The sequence below is a fragment of the Gymnodraco acuticeps genome, unplaced genomic scaffold, assembly GCF_902827175.1.
Source record: "Gymnodraco acuticeps unplaced genomic scaffold, fGymAcu1.1, whole genome shotgun sequence".
NCBI lineage: Eukaryota > Metazoa > Chordata > Actinopteri > Perciformes > Bathydraconidae > Gymnodraco > Gymnodraco acuticeps.
In genome coordinates this window covers 130500-151465 of record NW_022992357.1, presented here as the reverse complement: position 1 = coordinate 151465, position 20966 = coordinate 130500, and the positions used below count along the sequence as shown (strand labels likewise).

Genomic DNA, 20966 nt, shown 5'->3' with positions numbered 1-20966 from the left:
CATTACAGTTTAGTAGCTGGGGCAGTAACTATAGTAACGCAGTGTAGGTGGAGCCGTGATGTCATCTTCAATGCGAACCACAGAAAAACAACACAGCCGTTAGCTGTTAGCACTCAAGTTCACAGCTGCTCATATCTGTTCAGAAACTAGACAAAAGTTAAACAAGTACAAACCACAGACTGTCTGTGTCATGGCGAATAATATTTATGTCTCTATAGGCTATTGTTGTGAGTGTGGACGGTCGGAGCATATAGCCTACTGCGTTAGCTTAGCCGATCTCCATTTATAAAACACGCATTTTAAAAGGATTTTCGCCTGCCGTCTGCCACATTAATTCATGGTTTTTACTAACCGGAATCAGTATGTTGTTACTTCGGCATCATTTTGAAACGTGTGTTACAATTAAATCACGGTCAAATATGTTCATTTTGTTGTAGTTGTAGCCCCCTTGCCAGCGATTCTCTCTCTAGTTTAGCATACTCAGCCCCACTCAGCCTGGTTGTTGGCCCGCTAAGAACCTTGATTTTATGGGGCCAGAAAAACTGTGAAATAGTACCCGCTAGCTGGAACAACGCCAAGTGGAAACGCAACCAAAAACGTGCCGTGCACGGCACGGCACGTTTAAACCGCGCTGTAGTGGAAATACGCCATTAGTGGGGGCAACAGTTTGACATATTGTATGCATTACCTATTCTACAGTCCATATCTGTAGTATAAAGAAAAGTAATAGTAAATTAATATAATAAACTAATTAGTTTAGTATTTATTCAGTGTCCTGGTCATATATCTCTCAGACTGTTCAATCGGAAACAATTACTGTGACAGCTTCATATGGACTTCTCACACCATTAAAGAAACACTCAATTAATTCAGATTCATACATTTCTCAATAAATACGAGCATGTCAGCACTCAATAGCCCTGCTCAGATATGACAGGAGCTAGACAAAGCTAAAATAACGTTGAGAAAAACATACACTGTTGTTGTGAGATAAAAAGTGGCACTGAGCATCAGAGGGTGATGCATGTGAACACCCATTAGAAAGCGTTTAAAAACAGGTTTAGACTGATAACAAGCCATTAAAGCCACTAGCAGAAAATAAACCACCAAAACACAAATGGACTAATGCATTCAATTATCATAAATGAGGAGTGCTGCGTATTTATATATGCTTGCCAAACAAACTCAGCCACACATTGAAAATACACACACACCCAGAATACTTAGAGTAGCACCCAGGCTTGGATACAACAACTAAAAGGGGTTGCTGTCCACAACAATGTGTCACTTCATTGATTCCCCCTTAAAGGCACTATAGTGCACCTCTGGGAAAACTACAAGAGGTCGTAATTGAAGTTGGCTGGATCTTACCACTCGTTGGTCATTCCCTCAATGTCTGAGCCGCCTATCAGTGAAAATGAGAGACTTCTACCCTCTTCACTAAATTCACCCATCCCTGCTCCACAAGCTCAATGGCCACATAACAAATAGAGCCAATAGTTTTGGGTCATTCTCATCTCTCTTTCTACAAATATCCCCATGCCTGCACTTCGGTGAATTCCCCTAACCAATTGAGAATGAATTGTGTGTGTTCAGCAGGGGTGCTGTTAGGAATTTACAACACTTAGGGTTCAACTCAGAGGCAGTTTCGGTGCAGGGCATATATCTCCTAAGAGAATCCTATTTCCATTCAAACACTGGCAGTATGGCTCCACAAACACAGGTATAAATGAAGCAGAACTATGTGACCATCAGTCTGCACTTAGCTGCAATATATTAAAAAGAAGGGGGAAACGTGTTAAATCCAAATGCCAAACGCGAGGGGAGTTAAAGTGACAGGATTGTTCTAATAACTAACTTATTAAAGACACAAGAGACATTATTTCAAAAAAATATTGACTTTTGCAAAGTATTCAAAGTATAGTACTTGTCAAGCTTTTCAAGGCATTTTACCATAAAGCTCTGAGCAAAGTCAAACACCTGTAATGGTCCATCTGGCCTGTAATGGTAGTCAGCTCACAGATGGCTCCTTTAAGATGTCTTTACATATTTGGATAGAAATAAACATGCTTACAGCCTGGACTAAAAGAAGGTTTTAGTATCTATAACTAATACCAACATGTAGGCATTATTTGGGATGTGGATGCTTAGATTGACAGGTTTGTGCCGTCTCATGTTGCTACCTGCTAGCTGTCTGCTCTGCTAATGATGCCCATTTTTTTGATAAGCTGCGAGTAAGATGGTGGTGCCACTGCCAAAATGGCAACAGAAAGGGCCTCCCACTAAGCTTCCCAGCAGCTCTTCAGACACCTGTGGGTTTCTAAATTGACTTTTTCCTAAGATGAATTCATTGATATTGTATATGAAAAAATATCAAATGTCCATGTGTAATGTAAAAGGGGTCTAAACTAATGTCTCTCTCCAAGCACTTGTAAAGATTGAAAAAGTGTAACAAGGGTTGAAAGAACCTGAAAGCTGTGAAGCCAGGTGTAATTAAATAACCACAAAAAACACTAAAATAACATAAATTGTGCCGACAATTATGCTTCAAGTTGTATGTAATGTATACTGTAACACATTCTACTTCTCATATTAAGGCAAGGCAAGGCAAGGCAAGGCAAGGCAAGGCAAGGCAAGGCAAGGCAAGGCAAGGCAAGTTTATTTATATAGCACTTTTCAACACAAGGCAATTCAAAGTGCTTTACAAAAAATGAAAGAGATTAAGAAAATGGCATTTAAAATCAGTCATTAAAAAGAAAAGCTAATAAAATAAACATTAAAAGAAAAAATACATGGATACAAGTTACAGTGCTGTCAATTAAACATTAAAAGAAAAAAGTACATGGATAAAAGTTACAGTGCAGTCTAAGATATGAATAGTTCAATTAAAAGCAGCGACAAAAAGAAAAGTCTTCAGCCTGGATTTAAAAGTAGTCAGAGTTGCAGCGGACCTGCAGGTTTCTGGGAGTTTGTTCCAGATATTTGGAGCATAATAACTGAACGCTGCTTTACCATGTTTAGTTCTGACTCTGGGGACAGAAAGCTGACCAGTCCCTGAAGACCTGAGAGATCTGGATGGTTCATAATTTAGCAGGAGGTCAGAAATGTATTTTGGGCCTAAACCATTCAGTGCTTTATAAACCAGCAGCAGTATTTTGAAATCTATTCTGTGACACACAGGAAGCCAGTGTAAAGACTTCAGAACAGGAGTGATGTGATCCACTTTCTTAGTGTTAGTGAGGACTCGAGCAGCAGCGTTCTGAATTAGCTGCAGCTTCCTAATAGATTTTTTAGTGAGACCTGTGAAGACACCATTGCAGTAGTCCAGTCTACTGAAGATAAAAGCATGGACAAGTTTTTCCAAATCCTGCTGTGACATTAGTCTTTTAATCCTAGATATATTCTTTAGGTGATAGTAGGCTGATTTAGTAACAGTTTTAATGTGACTGTTGAAACTCAGGTCAGAGTCCATGACTACACCTAGATTTCTGGCTTTATCTGTTGTTTTGAACATTGCACACTGAAGCTCAGCGCTAACTTTTATACGTTCTGCCTTGGCTCCAAAAACCATTACCTCAGTTTTATCTTTGTTTAATTGGAGAAAGTTCTGACACATCCAGTCATTGATTTGTTCAATGCACTTACTCAGTGTTTGAATTGGAGCATAGTCTCCTGGTGAAATTGTTACGTAAATTTGTGTGTCATCTGCATAGCTATGGTAACTTATTTTGTTGTTCTTCATTATCTGAGCCAGTGGTAGCATGTAGATGTTAAAGAGAAGAGGCCCCAAGATGGAGCCTTGAGGAACCCCACATGTCATATTTGTCAACTCAGATGTGTATTTACCTATAGAAACAAAGTTGTTTCTGTCCTTTAAGTAGGATTCAAACCAATTCAGAACTGTTTCCGAAAGTCCCACCCAGTTCTCCAGTCGGTCTAGTAATATGCTGTGGTCAACAGTGTCAAACGCAGCACTGAGATCTAATAATACTAACACTGAAGTTCTGCCACTGTCTGTGTTTAAGTGGATGTCATTAAAGACCTTTACAAGAGCAGTCTCAGTGCTGTGGTTTGGACGAAAGCCTGACTGGAACACATCAAAACAGTCATTTAAATGCAAGAAATTACTCAACTGTTGAAAAACAACTTTTTCAATGATTTTACCTAGAAATGGGAGGTTTGATATGGGCCTGTAATTGTTCATTACTGAAGCATCTAGATTATTCTTTTTTAAGAGCGGTTTAATGACTGCAGTTTTCAGGGCCTGTGGAAAAATACCTGAGTGAAGAGATTTGTTTACTATATGAAGTAGATCTGAGGCCATGCAAGGCAAAACATCTTTGAAAAATCCTGTTGGAATAATATCAAGGCAGCAGGAGGAGGATTTCAGAAGTTGAATAATGTCCTCTAGGTTTTTATCATTAATCTGATGGAATTGTGTCATGATGTCTGAATTGATGTTAAGTGGAGATAGGGACAACACATTTACTGTTCCTGATGCAGAGGCACTGACTGCTTGTCTGATTTTCTGAATTTTGTCAGTGAAAAAGGAGGCAAAATCATTGCACGCCCTGGTGGATAGAAATTCAGAGGCTACTGACACTGGGGGGTTAGTTAGTCTGTCGACGGTAGCAAACAAGGCACGTGCGTTGTTTTTGTTTTTGGTAATGATGTCAGAGAAGAACGATTGTCGTGCGTTTTTCAATTCCAAATTATAGAGGCCAAGTCTCTCTTTATAGATTTCAAAGTGAACCTGGAGATTTGTTTTTCGCCACCTGCGTTCAGCTTTTCGACATTCTCTTTTTTCTGTTTTCACGGTCATGGCCTTTCTCCATGGAGATATTTTCTTGCCAGACACTTCCTTTACCTTAGTTGGAGCAATGGCATCTATAACATTTTTAATTTTTGAATTAAAATGATCTACTAGCTCATTTACTGAGATGTTGGCAGGGGCAAGTGTGGAAGAGAAATTCTGAGTAAACATTTCCCTAGTGTTTTCAGTTAAATATCGCTTTGTGGTTACCTCTTTTTGAACATTTTTGTGAACAGAAATAGAGCTCTCAAAGAAAACACAGGAATGGTCAGAGAGTGCAACATCAGTCACCACAACCTTAGAGATATTCAGACCCTTTGAGATAATTAAGTCCAGAGTGTGCCCCTTATTGTGCGTGGGCTCCGTCACATGCTGAGTCAGTCCATAGCTATCAAGAACACAAAACAGTTCTTTAGCCCCTCTGTCCTGGGGGTTGTCAACATGGATGTTAAAATCACCAACAATGACTAGACGGTCAAAGTCAATACACACTATAGACAGCAGTTCAGTAAAGTCATCAAAAAAGCTTGCACAGTATTTGGGTGGTCTATAGATATTTAGGAACAGAGCTCGAGAGGAGCATTTCAGCCGGAGGGCCACATATTCAAAAGAATCAAAGTTTCCATAAGATGTCTTCCTGCATTGAAGGGCATCATTGAACAGAATAGCAACTCCACCCCCTTTCTTATGCATTCTTTCCTGACTCATAAAACTGAAGTTGGGAGGGGTTGATTCGATAAGAACAGCTGCACTGTTATTTTGTTCAATCCAAGTTTCTGTTAAAAACATAAAATCGAGATTGTGCTCAGTGATAAAATCATTGATTAAAAATGTTTTTCCTGCTAAAGACCTGACATTTAATAAAGCTAGTTTAAGTTTGTTAAACACACTATCAGTCATGTTTTTTGTAACAAGCTGTGGCTGACATGCAATCACTGCTAAATTAGATACACTCACACAAACGTTTGAGCGCTTCCTGTTTCTATGATTCACCGCTCTTAATCTATTACCTATCAACACAGATATCGGCAAAGCTACTGGCAGGCAGGGCCCCGACATGTCCTTGAAAGAGTTGAGAGTGCCATACGCCCTTGAGCCTGGACCCATCACATATCAGTAAGAGTTTGTTGTGTTTTGTACACACACATCCTTATCAGGCTTCGGAGACTGCAGAAGCCCCCTCGAAGGGAGGGGAGGTGGTCGACGTAGGCACGGTGATGGAGACGGGCTAGATGGTGCGGGGGTAGAGGACATGCTGCCAGGGGGGGGAGGTGGTTGACGTAGGCGCGGTGATGAGGACGGGGGAGATGGTGCGCGTCTCCGCGGTGATTTTGGTGGGCGTCGTTGAGGAGCGGGGGTAAAGGACATGGTGCCAGCCCTGCGTATCGCCTTCGTTTGGTCTTTGAACTCCAGGAAGGAATCGGTGCCAACCCTCTGTATCTCCTTTGTGTGTTCATCGATCTCCAGGAGGGTGGGCGAGGGTGAAAGGGTGAACGGAGTATCCTCAAAGGCGTTGACAGGGGGGGGGGGCAGTGGAGACTCCTCCATGTGTCTCATATGTCTCCCATAATCAGAACATTCCTCAGGCGGGTGCAGTGATAATTCTTCAGGGTTTTCTGCGTGATGTGTTGTGTCTTTCTCGTGTTTTGATTCCTCCTGCCGCTTGTCCTTGGCAGAGGGAACAGATTGATGACGCAGGCAGTTGAATATGTTAGAGATAAACAATTTCACTCCTGACTTGTTCAGGCAAACTCCATTTGCCTTGAAAAGATGTCTGCGATCCCAGAAAAAGTTAAAATTGTCAATAAAATGAACAGAATGGTCAGTACAGGCCGTTGAAAGCCACGTGTTCAGTGCAAACAATCTGCTGAATCTCTCCACTCCTCTTCTGACTGGCGGTAGAGGGCCACTGATGAACACCTCTGCATTTAGAGAGCTGGCAGTTTCCAACAAACATTTAAAGTCTTCTTTCAGCACTTCTGACTGTTGTTTCACAACATCATTTGTTCCAATGTGCAGTACCACATTCTTCACAGTCGGATGTTCAGCCCCAATATGCAGGATCTTCTCAGCCAAGTCAGAGACCACATCCTTGGGAAAACAGAGTACTTTGGTGTTGTTCTTATTACACAGACCTTTTACATCTCTTACAGCAGAGTCACCCACAATCAGAGTTTCAGGCCCAGTCGTTAGCTTTCCCTCTAGCCTTTTACTTTTAGAGTAGCTATTGGTCCTTACCCTGCTGCGTGAAGAGGACAGGTTATCCAGGTCATCAGATCTCCGGTTCTCGGTCAGCGGAGCGTATCTGTTCTGGATTGGCACACTTGGTGGTCATATTAAGCATGACAGTGGTTGGTAGCACCCTCACCAAGAAATAGACGAATGCACAACAACTGTAGACAGCTGAGCTGCACACTGTTGTGTAGCTCAACACACACGCATGCCAGATTTAAAGCAGGATCGTGTAAAATAAGCACTAAATCTAATTGCCCCACCCCCTTGGGGAGTAAGCACATTCTGAAAGTAAAATTTGACAATTTGGACAATTATCCCCTTTACACATTCTTGAAAGGGATAATGACATCCACCTGAATTCACCTCATTAGACTTATCTGTGCAAAGAGTGCAGTGAATATGAATATGTTGTGCAGTCGGGGTGTAATTCCTGAGCCTTGAAAGAAAGACCATAGCAATGGAACTGCTTGTAGTATGCACACCATGTGCTTCTCTTTCAGACACAGGGTCACAGCAGACACGGCAGTCTGCAGTATTAACATTAAGCATGTCTCACTCAGATGCATTATTTTCCTAGAGATAAAAAACTTCTTGAGCTTAAAGAAGCATGCTGTTTTGTCATTGTGCTCTCCTGGGTATTTGGGCGTATCCCATGTGTCTCTCTGAGCTGTCCTATGGTCTACACCAGTGGTTCCCAACCTTTTTTCCCAAGAGCCCCCCCAAATGGGGGGCAACAGCGGTAATTAAAGTTTCAAAGTCTCAAAATGCTACAACTACTGTCACAAACTGGATGAATGTGAAGTATTTTGTTAAAGGAGGATGAAAGCGTAATTAAGGAGCACTATTGGAGTGACTTTGATGGTTATTGGACTCAGGATTAGTTCATTTGGATTCCCGCTGTATGAAGAAAGGACGGCGCAAGTGGAAACAATTCACAAAGGGATTAAACTGTTTAAAACACATGCTCAAAGTAAGCCGGATTTTGCCGATGTGTTTATGTGGATTCAAAAGTCGTAAATAATCTACAAAAAAACGATCTGATCGGAGCAACTGTGACAAATAATCCAACTGAAACCGGCATGGACTATGACTATGTTTTAAACATGCGCTTATCCAGACAAGCCCGGTTTGGACACTTAACGCGCAGAAGAAACATTTCTATTAAAGAAAAAAAAATACATTTATGTCTTTTTATGCCTATAATAGCTCCTAACTTGAATTTTTATTGAAATTAATTAATCAATTATTTTTTATATGTTATTGTAATGTAGAGACAAGGCTTTTAGTGACAATCATGTATTGCGTTTCAATTATATGTAAAAAAAAAAAAAATTTTTAAAAATCGAAATATGATATTTGGCCTCAAATCATCTGAGGCCTGGCGCCCCCCTTGCAATCTTTGGTGCCCCCCAAGTTGGGAACCACTGGTTTACACTACAGTCAATCAAACTACAGCAAGAGGCCGGCACCTTAATGCCCTTGAGTCATGACACTGTGAACATGGATAAGATCCATAGTCTTTTTCAGAGGACAGAGGACAGGGAAAGACAGGAACAGAGTGAAAGAGTAGCGAAGGGCCATAAATAGAAACATGCTAGATAAAAATGTGCCACAGTCTGTTCTGAGTCATTCAATCCCTTTTCAAACTAAAAAGAATATCACTGTCTTCCCTGACAACAACTTTTAAACAAGATGATCACAAGTTGTAAAATCTCACGAATAGAATATTTGAAGTTATTCTTTCCTTAAATGTATGACAGTCATTGGTACATGTTCATTTACAAAGCCATGTTGGGTAAACTACCTTTTTATATCTGCTCTCTGATCTCTCGACGAATTGAAAGTACTTATTGCCTGAGATCTCATGATGTTGTTTTATTAAATGTGCCAAGTGCTAGGACTGTCTTAGGGAAGAAAGCTTTTAGTTGTTACTAAGGCAAGGCAAGGCAAGGCAAGTTTATTTATATAGCACTTTTCAACAAAAGGCAATTCAAAGTGCTTTACAAAAAATGAAAGAGATTAAGAAAATGGCATTTAAAATCAGTCATTAAAAAGAAAAGCTAATAAAATAAACATTAAAAGAAAAAAATACATGGCAGTCAATTAAACATTAAAAGAAAAAAAGTACATGGATAAAAGTTACAGTGCAGTCTAAGATATGAATAGTTCAATTAAAAGCAGCGACAAAAAGAAAAGTCTTCAGCCTGGATTTAAAAGTAGTCAGAGTTGTAGCGGACCTGCAGGTTTCTGGGAGTTTGTTCCAGATATTTGGAGCATAATAACTGAACGCTGCTTTACCATGTTTAGTTCTGACTCTGGGGACAGAAAGCTGACCAGTCCCTGAAGACCTGAGAGATCTGGATGGTTCATAATTTAGCAGGAGGTCAGAAATGTATTTTGGGCCTAAACCATTCAGTGCTTTATAAACCAGCAGCAGTATTTTGAAATCTATTCTTTGACACACAGGAAGCCAGTGTAAAGACTTCAGAACTGGAGTGATGTGATCCACTTTCTTAGTGTTAGTGAGGACTCGAGCAGCAGCGTTCTGAATTAGCTGCAGCTTTCTAATAGATTTTTTAGTGAGACCTGTGAAGACACCATTGCAGTAGTCGAGTCTACTGAAGATAAAAGCATGGACAAGTTTTTCCAAATCCTGCTGTGACATTAGTCTTTTAATCCTAGATATATTCTTTAGGTGATAGTAGGCTGATTTAGTAACAGTTTTAATGTGACTGTTGAAACTCAGGTCAGAGTCCATGACTACACCTAGATTTCTGGCTTTATCTGTTGTTTTGAACATTGCACACTGAAGCTCAGTGCTAACTTTTATACGTTCTGACTTGGCTCCAAAAACCATTACCTCAGTTTTATCTTTGTTTAATTGGAGAAAGTTCTGACACATCCAGTCATTGATTTGTTCAATGCACTTACTCAGTGTTTGAATTGGAGCATAGTCTCCTGGTGAAATGGTCACGTAAATTTGTGTGTCATCTGCATAGCTATGGTAACTTATTTTGTTGTTCTTCATTATCTGAGCCAGTGGTAGCATGTAGATGTTAAAGAGAAGAGGCCCCAAGATGGAGCCTTGAGGAACCCCACATGTCATATTTGTCAACTCAGATGTGTATTTACCTATAGAAACAAAGTTGTTTCTGTCCTTTAAGTAGGATTCAAACCAATTCAGAACTGTTTCCGAAAGTCCCACCCAGTTTTCCAGTCGGTCTAGTAATATGCTGTGGTCAACAGTGTCAAACGCAGCACTGAGATCTAATAATACTAACACTGAAGTTCTGCCACTGTCTGTGTTTAAGTGGATGTCATTAAAGACCTTTACAAGAGCAGTCTCAGTGCTGTGGTTTGGACGAAAGCCTGACTGGAACACATCAAAACAGTTATTTAAATGCAAGAAATTACTCAACTGTTGAAAAACAACTTTTTCAATGATTTTACCTAGAAATGGCAGGTTTGATATGGGCCTGTAATTGTTCATTACTGAAGCATCTAGATTATTCTTTTTTAAGAGCGGTTTAATGAATGCAGTTTTCAGGGCCTGTGGAAAAATACCTGAGTGAAGAGACTTGTTTACTATATGAAGTAGATGTGAGGCCATGCAAGGCAAAACATCTTTGAAAAATCCTGTTGGAATAATATCAAGGCAGCAAGAGGAGGATTTCAGAAGTTGAATAATGTCCTCTAGGTTTTTATCATTAATCTGATGGAATTGTGTCATGATGTCTGAATTGATGTTAAGTGGAGATAGGGACAACACATTTGCTGTTCCTGATGCAGAGGCACTGACTGCTTGTCTGATTTTCTGAATTTTGTCAGTGAAAAAGGAGGCAAAATCATTGCACGCCCTGGTGGATAGAAATTCAGAGGCTACTGACACTGGGGGGTTAGTTAGTCTGTCGACGGTAGCAAACAAGGCACGTGCGTTGCTTTTGTTTTTGGTAATGATGTCAGAGAAGAACGATTGTCGTGCGTTTTTCAATTCCAAATTATAAAGGCCAAGTCTCTCTTTATAGATTTCAAAGTGAACCTGGAGATTTGTTTTTCGCCACCTGCGTTCAGCTTTTCGACATTCTCTTTTTTCTGTTTTCACGGTCATGGCCTTTCTCCATGGAGATATTTTCTTGACAGACACTTCCTTTAACCTAGTTGGAGCAATGGCATCTATAACATTTTTAATTTTTGAATTAAAATGATCTACTAGCTCATTTACTGAGATGTTGGCAGGGGCAAGTGTGGAAGAGAAATTCTGAGTAAACATTTCCCTAGTATTTTCAGTTAAATATCGCTTTGTGGTTACCTCTTTTTGAACATTTTTGTGAACAGAAATAGAGCTCTCAAAGAAAACACAGGAATGGTCAGAGAGTGCAACATCAGTCACCACAACCTTAGAGATATTCACACCCTTTGAGATAATTAAGTCCAGAGTGTGCCCCTTATTGTGCGTGGGCTCCGTCACATGCTGAGTCAGTCCATAGCTATCAAGAACACAAAACAGTTCTTTAGCCCCTCTGTCCTGGGGGTTGTCAACATGGATGTTAAAATCACCAACAATGACTAGACGGTCAAAGTCAATACACACTATAGACAGCAGTTCAGTAAAGTCATCAAAAAAGCTTGCACAGTATTTGGGTGGTCTATAGATATTTAGGAACAGAGCTCGAGAGGAGCATTTCAGCCGAAGGGCCACATATTCAAAAGAATCAAAGTTTCCATACGCTGTCTTCCTGCATTGAAGGGAATCATTGAACAGAATAGCAACTCCACCCCCTTTCTTATGCATTATTTCCTGACTCATAAAACTAAAGTTGGGAGGGGTTGATTCGATAAGAACAGCTGCACTGTTATTTTGTTCAATCCAAGTTTCTGTTAAAAACATAAAATCGAGATTGTGCTCAGTGATAAAATCATTGATTAAAAATGTTTTTCCTGCCAAAGACCTGACATTTAATAAAGCTAGTTTAAGTTTGTTAAACACACTATCAGTCATGTTTTTTGTAACAAGCTGTGGCTGACATGGAATCACTGCTAAATTAGATACACTCACACAAACGTTTGAGCGCTTCCTGTTTCTATGATTCACCGCTCTTAATCTATTACCTATCAACACATATATCGGCAAAGCTACTGGCAGGCAGGGCCCCGACATGTCCTGGAAAGAGTTGAGAGTGCCATACGCCCTTGAGCCTGGACCCATCACATATCAGTAAGAGTTTGTTGTGTTTTGTACACACACATCCTTATCAGGCTTCGGAGACTGCAGATGCCCCCTCGAAGGGAGGGGAGGTGGTCGACGTAGGCACGGTGATGGAGACGGGCGAGATGGTGCGGGGGTAGAGGACATGCTGCCAGGGGGGGGAGGTGGTTGACGTAGGCGCGGTGATGAGGACGGGGGAGATGGTGCGCGTCTCCGCGGTGATTTTGGTGGGCGTCGTTGAGGAGCGGGGGTAAAGGACATGGTGCCAGTCCTGCGTATCGCCTTCGTTTGGTCTTTGAACTCCAGGAAGGAATCGGTGCCAACCCTCTGTATCTCCTTTGTGTGTTCATCGATCTCCAGGAGGGTGGGCGAGGGTGAAAGGGTGAACGGAGTATCCTCAAAGGCGTTGACAGGGGGGGGGGGGGGGGGGGTGACGGGCAGTGGAGACTCCTCCATTTGTCTCATAGGTCTCCCATAATCAGAACATTCCTCAGGCGGGTGCAGTGATAATTCTTCAGGGTTTTCTGCGTGATGTGTTGTGTCTTTCTCCTGTTTTGATTCCTCTTGCCGCTTGTCCTTGGCAGAGGGAACAGATTGATGACGCAGGCAGTTGAATATGTTAGAGATAAACAATTTCACTCCTGACTTGTTCAGGCAAACTCCATTTGCCTTGAAAAGATGTCTGCGATCCCAGAAAAAGTTAAAATTGTCAATAAAATGAACAGAATGGTCAGTACAGGCCGTTGAAAGCCAGGTGTTCAGTGCAAACAATCTGCTGAATCTCTCCACTCCTCTTCTGACTGGCGGTAGAGGGCCACTGATGAACACCTCTGCATTTAGAGAGCTGGCAGTTTCCAACAAACATTTAAAGTCTTCTTTCAGCACTTCTGACTGTTGTTTCACAACATCATTTGTTCCAATGTGCAGTACCACATTCTTCACAGTCGGATGTTCAGCCCCAATATGCAGGATCTTCTCAGCCAAGTCAGAGACCACATCCTTGGGAAAACAAAGTACTTTGGTGTTGTTCTTATTACACAGACCTTTTACATCTCTTACAGCAGAGTCACCCACAATTAGAGTTTCAGGCCCAGTCGTTAGCTTTCCCTCTAGCCTTTTACTTTTAGAGTAGCTATTGGTCCTTACCCTGCTGCGTGAAGAGGACAGGTTATCCAGGTCATCAGATCTCCGGTTCTCGGTCAGCGGAGCGTATCTGTTCTGGATTGGCACACTTGGTGGTTTAGGAGGATTGTTTGTAATTCTCCCTTTAGCAGCTGTCGACTGCTGTTTCCTAGTATGAATAGGGGTTGAAGAGGCGCTCTTCCTGGGTGATAACAATGCAGGCCAGCCGGTCGCATCACAGATTTCGGAGCTCTGGGCTCTGCCTGTTATCCGTCCTCCCAAATCCCATGGAAATGATTTACTCTTAGGCTTTGCACCCAGAGAGTTCCAGGGAGGACTACCACTTGTAGATTTATTACCCGGTACACAGCCCTCCTGTTCCTTGGAATCCTTGTAGCTGCTAACTAGCTGTGAGTTAGCATACCCTTCTCCATTATTTTGCAACACTGGTAAAGTCGTGTCATTCCCACGACATAGTCCATTCATTTCCACGTTAACTTCCAACCGTTGCATTTTCATTTCCAACACAGCCATCTTCTGTATAAGTTTCTGGAAGTCATCTGTAGAGAACGGAGGCATTTTGCTACCAACTAGCTAAATAGCAGTAGCCTACCAGGCTTTAGCTGTTGCTAGGCCACGCTATTGTAAGACTGACGTCGTCGTAAAAATGTTGAAATATGGCTGAAACCCTCCGTCTATTTACGAAGATGAACTGTCCCAGTGATAAGTTAATGTCCAGGAGCCGCTGCTCGAAGTTTTCAGAGAATAAGAATAGGAAAATCAGCATAAAAAGTAAGCAGAGGCAAGAGCAAGCAGAAAAGCGTCTGCACTGTAAGAAAGATAAGCAAGCATAAATTGGAACAGTCTGCAAACATGTTTAAAACTGAGCACTTTGGTTCCCCTGCATCATTTTAAAACTCAGCTGGGTGACATGCTGTTTGATACTCATGGTACCTGTCTCTGTAAATAGAGTTTGTAAACTGTACCCTGTACATTATGTTGTATGTCATCCTTATTGTTGTTCTGTTGTTTTTATGTTACATGTGTAACTAATGTCCTGCAGGTCACCCTTGAAAAAGAGATCTTTTGATCTCAAGGGGCTTTCACCTGGTTAAATAAAGGCTACAATGACATAAATATAATGTCCATAATAAATGTAACTGTGCTTTTACACTGATTTTCCCATAACCTCTTTGACAGATAGGATATTGTCCTCTTCCATAAATAATTGTTAATCAATAGCATGCAATTGTTAGTGCCATTCAGGAACCTCATTCTCTATGGTCACATTACATTTGTGTTTGTGGTGCGGAACTAACTGCACATATTAATGGAAGTAATACAATTATTCGCCACTCAAATTAAATTAGTGTCACAAAGAGTCAAGGTGGTATGTTGGCCTATGTTACTGCATCAAGCTACTACAAACAGCTAGGTATACATAACTGCATCAATATCAGAGGCAGCTAAAGGAACGTTTCACCGTCAGTTAACTAAGTATGTAGATACAAATCACTCATGTGTTATGAAGCACCAGGAGGCCATAAGCAGGAGCATATGTACAACAGTGCCAGCATGTGGCCGAGCGACCAGCTTCCCATCAGTCACTTTGCCCTGACACTAATCTGGCATCTGCAACTCTATGGCTTCTTTTTAAATGAGCTTGCACCCAGGGGAGTAAGCTGCCTGTCAACATAAAACCACAACACAACGGCGGCAGGATATGTGAAAAATTACCTATGGAATTAACGTCAGGAGCAGTTTTGAATGTAATTGGCATTATTCAAATCAGTGATATGAGGATCTGATGAGGTAAGGAATTCATCATTTGTTAAATATTGCAGGGGCAAACTTAAGATCAAATGATAGAAAATGACAGAAACATAACATTATTTATCATTTAATATAGAGACATTAGTGTGTTGTGTTTTTAAACCACTGGAACTATTTGCACAGTATGATAATAGAAAAATATATATATTGTCCTTGAGTATCAAAGTAGACTTGAAATTATTCTGATTAGGCCTAGCCTACATTGCAAATAAGCAGACAGCGCTGCTTTTCACACACACACACACACACACACACACACACACACACACACACACACACACACACACACACACACACACACACACACACACACACACACACACACACACACACACACACACACACACACACACACACACACACACACACACACACACACACACACACACACACACACACACACACACACACACACACACACACACACACACCTTGCATTTCGAAGACTGATAAATCCGAAATGGATGAACAAACTTTGCAGCCCAATTTCCCAGCTTTGCAGTCTATCCACGGGTATGCCTCTTGTTTCCTCCAGTCACTGACACACTCCCAGGGGTTGTGTCACTTGCCGCGGGGTCACGAGCGTGATGACGAATCATAATTTTTTAAGGAAATCGTTTTTATTTTTTATTTTAATTACTGTGAAATGTATTATGTTTTTGTCATTATTACAACAAATACACACTTGCAACTGATAACACTGGCAATGATTTTATATGTATTAGACTATTAAAAAAAAGATCATGCTCCAAATAAGTGGGGGTACGGCGTACCCCCGCGTCCAACGCCCACTACACCACTGCTAACACCCACCCTTCTCGCAGCACAAGAAATACCCAGCTCTCTGTAAAATGCTGAGGTAAAACAAGCCTGTTGTGCCACGCTCAGTTTTCAAAGGTTTATACCTATGGTTTATACGAAGTTCACAAGTCTGGAAAAAGTAAGATGCCCTTCCAAAGAAGTACCTGTGGATTTCTAAGGACAAAATGTGGCAAATAAATTGGAGCTTAAGCCATGCAATGTTGTTTAATCGCCTGTGGCAATGGTTTGTGAGTGACACTGTATTTCACCCATTCACTCTCCGTTTCCTTGTTTGACTGGCAGCCCATTAAAATGATACAGAAGTAAGTGTCTGGCAGCCTATTAAAATGATAGGAAGTTAGCGTCATGAGGCCGGCTTAAGCCTCTTACGGGGTGACAGGGAGGAGGGCTTCTGAAGTGCTACATTCTTTGAGAACATAATATTTTACATGATTATCACACCATTGAAAATACTTAATAAAATGTCTCGAACGGCTCCCTACCCGCAAGTTAGGCACTCCCAATTTGTGATATTTGTATTTCATATGAAGTCTATTTTTATGTGTGCATATTGTGTCGACAGAGCAGTAAGAACAGGCGAAAAAAAGCATCAATTAGCTCAGTATGACGTATCTGGGCGTACAGTATAAGTGAAGGAGTCAGCATGTGAGGATGTGACTGAGCTTACACATACTAAGTTCTGTCAGACACCATACTGTGCTAGCTTAACGTACAGTGTCATTTAGATTCACAGTATGAAGGGTTTCTTGCTGTGCTCAGAAAGAGTCCCCTCTCCTGATGTCAGTTTGCAGAAACACTTCGTCCATAGTACATTTACTCATAATTGGCTTTTCAGCTTGTCATTAAATATAAAACCAGGCATCAATTGGAACATGTGTCTCATATTGCGCAAACCTACAGTCATTGCGTACGTGCACATGTAAGCATTCAAATCATTAATTGAAATTAAACATAACAAAGTGTGTTATGGTTAAGCCAACCCAACTCTGACAAACAGCAAATTGTCAAAGGACAAATATTCATAATTATTCAATGTAATGCTAATAATGACTATGTTAAAACATTAATATGTTGCTTACATTTTCTATTTTAATCAAACAATTACATATTTTACTCGTAAGCCTATGATGTCAGAAAATGACACTTGTACATGTAAAAGCTCATTTAGAGCGGCTAAAAGAGAAAGGCTAGAGACTCTCATCCAATCAGGTTTCAGAAAAATAACCACTGAAGTGACTGATAAAAATTACAAATAGTAAAGAAGTTCAAGGAAAAAACTGACTGAACACCTGGTTTGAGAGGGTGATAAGAAAAAAACACCTTTGTTTGACTAAAAACGACAACAATACACCTTTCTCACACGATATCTCCCTCTTCATAGAAGGAAGAGCACAGGTGTATTTAACAACACTAATGATGGCTCCATTTCACTGAGTAGCTGCACAAGCATGCTGGCTCACTGGAAAAGCTTACTGCCAAGTGCCAAATATGACTGAGCCAACGTTATGTTATCAATATAACCAGGGGTGCACATAACTTTTTTGCCCTGGTTCTCAAAGGAGCACCTGGAGATGTTGCTTGGTGCTCATCCTTAAAATGAAAGAAACCGTAACTTTTGAGGGGGTCTTGACTTTATTTGCCAGACACACGGCACTGAACACACATGCAGAGGTGAACACAGAACACACGTGCAGAGGTGAACACAAGACAACATTAGCACGACCAGTAATCCTACAAACTGTCATCACTACCCTCCTGACTGTTCTCCTCACTGTCTTCCTCTCTGTCAGACATGGTAGCTGATGATGTAGGCCTACTACTTTCTCTCTGGTTGAGTCTGCGATTAGCTGCTTGCATCCACAAGTCAACAGCTGGTTTTGGGTCGAAAGTCTCTGTCATCTTAGACAAGTGGATGTAATCAAATAAGTATGTGAACATAACCAATAACCTACCATAGCCAATAACAAATGAATGTAACTTATTTTATTTGTGTTGTTCATTCATATCTTATTTTACCTTAACATTTATTTATTTATGCATTTTATTTATTTTTTGTCTCTCCTGTTTTAAAGGATATTTTTGTTTACTGTCCTATAGTATGCGTTGGAATGATTTCAAACCTGTTTATCCCAATAATTATAAAGGAGTGCCTTGGAAATATGTGTTTACATAAATTGTGACCAAACTGTTTGAACTTAGACTAAAGTGAACTATCTAAACACTCAAGAGTCCTTTACCTCACTGAGCTGTAGTATCAGCCTCTCAGTCTGACTGGAGAGAACTCTCCCTCCACATTATTGTAGAAACATATTCTTCTTATATCCGTTAGCAACTAGCACCAGATTCTAATAACAACACCGGGCGATGCGCCCTTCTCTCTCTCCCTCGCTCACTCGCATTTTGGCTGTGAGCTGCGGGCGCCAGATAAGCCAACACCCCCCATTTTCATCACTTACAGGGCAAATGAAACGTGTAACCGGGGTTAAAAGGGTGTTACATTTACTAAATTATGAATATTGTTACATCAAGGCCGAAAATTAGGATGAGCCCCAACGGTCAAAAATGTTTTTTTCCTTCCCAGAGCTGCCAGCGCAGCGCCTCCCCAGATCTGGCGCCCTAGGCGAACATCTATAACGCCAGTGCTACGGGCCAACCCTGAGTTCATATGCAACTCGCAAATATCTTTCTCTCTCTCTCCTCTCTTTTCTCTTCTCCCTTCTCTGGTGCGCAGGTGCGCATGCGCACCAGTTATGTGCAGCCCTGAATATAACCTTTGCTTTTCCTACATGTCAAAATAGCCTGAACAAAATATATAGTGCTAGCAGTGGCGACCGGCCCATAGGGGCGCTAGGAGCGCCGCCCCCGCTCTTCCCACATGTTTGATTGTCATTAAAAAAAAAAATATATATATATATATATATTTAAAAAATATATTTATTTTTCATTTTTATTTTTAATAAACAAGGTAAATATTATATAGTTGGTATCAGTCAAATGTATAATCTACAATACAATCTCTTTTTAAATTGTTTTACGATGTCTAAAGTTACTGATAAGTCACATATTTCCTGCCTGGCCGCAGCGTGCATCATTACCCTCTCTCGTCTGGGCGGTAAGAAAGGAGCCCTCAGCCAGAGCAGCAGCAGCCAACACATTGCTGATTGTTGCTATCTGTAAACTATGCCGCCGAAACATAATTTCAGCCAATCAGCGTCGTCAGATCTGATAGTCACAGGACGGCAATTTCAGCGCCCGATGCAGTCTGTGAGTTGTTTGGAATCCTAAGGTGACGCTACAGTCAGATGAGGATGGCTGCGTCTGCAGGTGGAGACTCCGGGTGCTAGTGGATCGCCGGAGCTGTAGATTAACATTTACATGCTTATTGTAGTTGTAAGGGCAATGCCTGTAGCTCCATGGAGCATATGTGTGGGCTGGACCTGTATTTTACAGGAAAGGAGTGAGCAGAGGGTCGAGTTGTCGATTCTTGTTCAGTTTTCTGTGACTCCTCACCCTCTCAGACTTTGAGTTGCGCACGCTGCTAAAGAGACGCGCTACCATGGAAACCAAACAATGGTGTAGCTGTATTAAAGTCCGAGTGGAAACAGTCGTGAGTAAATCTGATTTTGTCAGAAATCGGGAGAAATGCGGGATAAATATGACCCCGGGAGGAAACCGGGAGAGGGCAATGAAATCGGGAGTCTCCCGCGAAAATCGGGAGGGTTGGCAAGTATGACTGACTGACTGACTGACTGACTGACTGACTGACTGACTGACTCTCTCTCACACACTCACACACTCACACACCACACACACACACACACACACACACACACACACACACACACACACACACACACACACACACACACACACAACACACACACACACACACACACACACACACACACACACACACACACACACACACACACACACACACACACACACACACACACACACACCACACACACACACACACACACACACCACACACACACACACACACACACACACACACACACACACACACACACACACACACACACCACACACACACACCCACACACCACACACACACACACACACACACACCACACACCACACACACACACACAGTTCGTATTTAGTCTCCTGATTTTAAATGGGAATTAAATCATTTGAGTGTTCCCAAAGCACCAGTGTTCTGCAGTTTGTGTGGGCCTACTGTACTGTTGCACAGTTTATAGAAACGATGTCCAGGACAAAGTATTTGGAAGTTTTGGAAGATTCATAGCTAACCACACTGAATTATTATGTTTTATCTCATATTTTTAAGCCTCAATTTGTCTCCCCCCCCCCCCCCCCCCCCCCTCTCTAACATCACCAGAAGTCATAATTTCAACATTTTCTTCCGGGGGAGCATCCCCCCGGACCCCCCTAGTATGGTTTGGTCACCATTTACATAGCCCCACCAAAAATATTTTCCACCAGCCGCCACTGAGTGCTAGCTACTTATAGTTCAGTTAAACCACCCTACTTAGGGCTAGCTAACAGCCAAGCACCAACTCATTTATCAAAGCAGACAGCAACCAACGTACAAAATAAGTCCCTATTTAAAAAAAGCATGACTGTGGACACGAGTATTAACAAATAGACATAACTGCCGACTAATTATAACTATAATGTGAGTGCAACAATACAACAACCGTAAATAAATGATAGGGAAAAGGCCCATTGAAGACAGGTGACTAATTAGCATGACTAGCGGTAGCCGACATGAAATTAAACAAGCGTAGAATTTTAAAGTAATGGACAAACCTTTTTTCTACGCTCGTATAATGTAACATATTTACAGTTAAATCGAAGCAAACGTTAGTCAAAAACAACGGCAGATACTCCTTTTTGGAACTTAATTGGCCTTCATGAAAAAACTCTCCAGAACAGCCTGCTGGTGAA

The 20966-nt window shown here is 41.4% G+C and overlaps 1 protein-coding gene across 31 annotated transcripts in view; it reads right to left on the bottom strand.

Annotated features, from left to right (window-relative positions):
* The window catches only part of LOC117542190 (neurexin-1a), a 301076-nt gene that overhangs the window by 192278 nt on the left and 87832 nt on the right, over positions 1-20966 (bottom strand). The window lies entirely within an intron of this gene.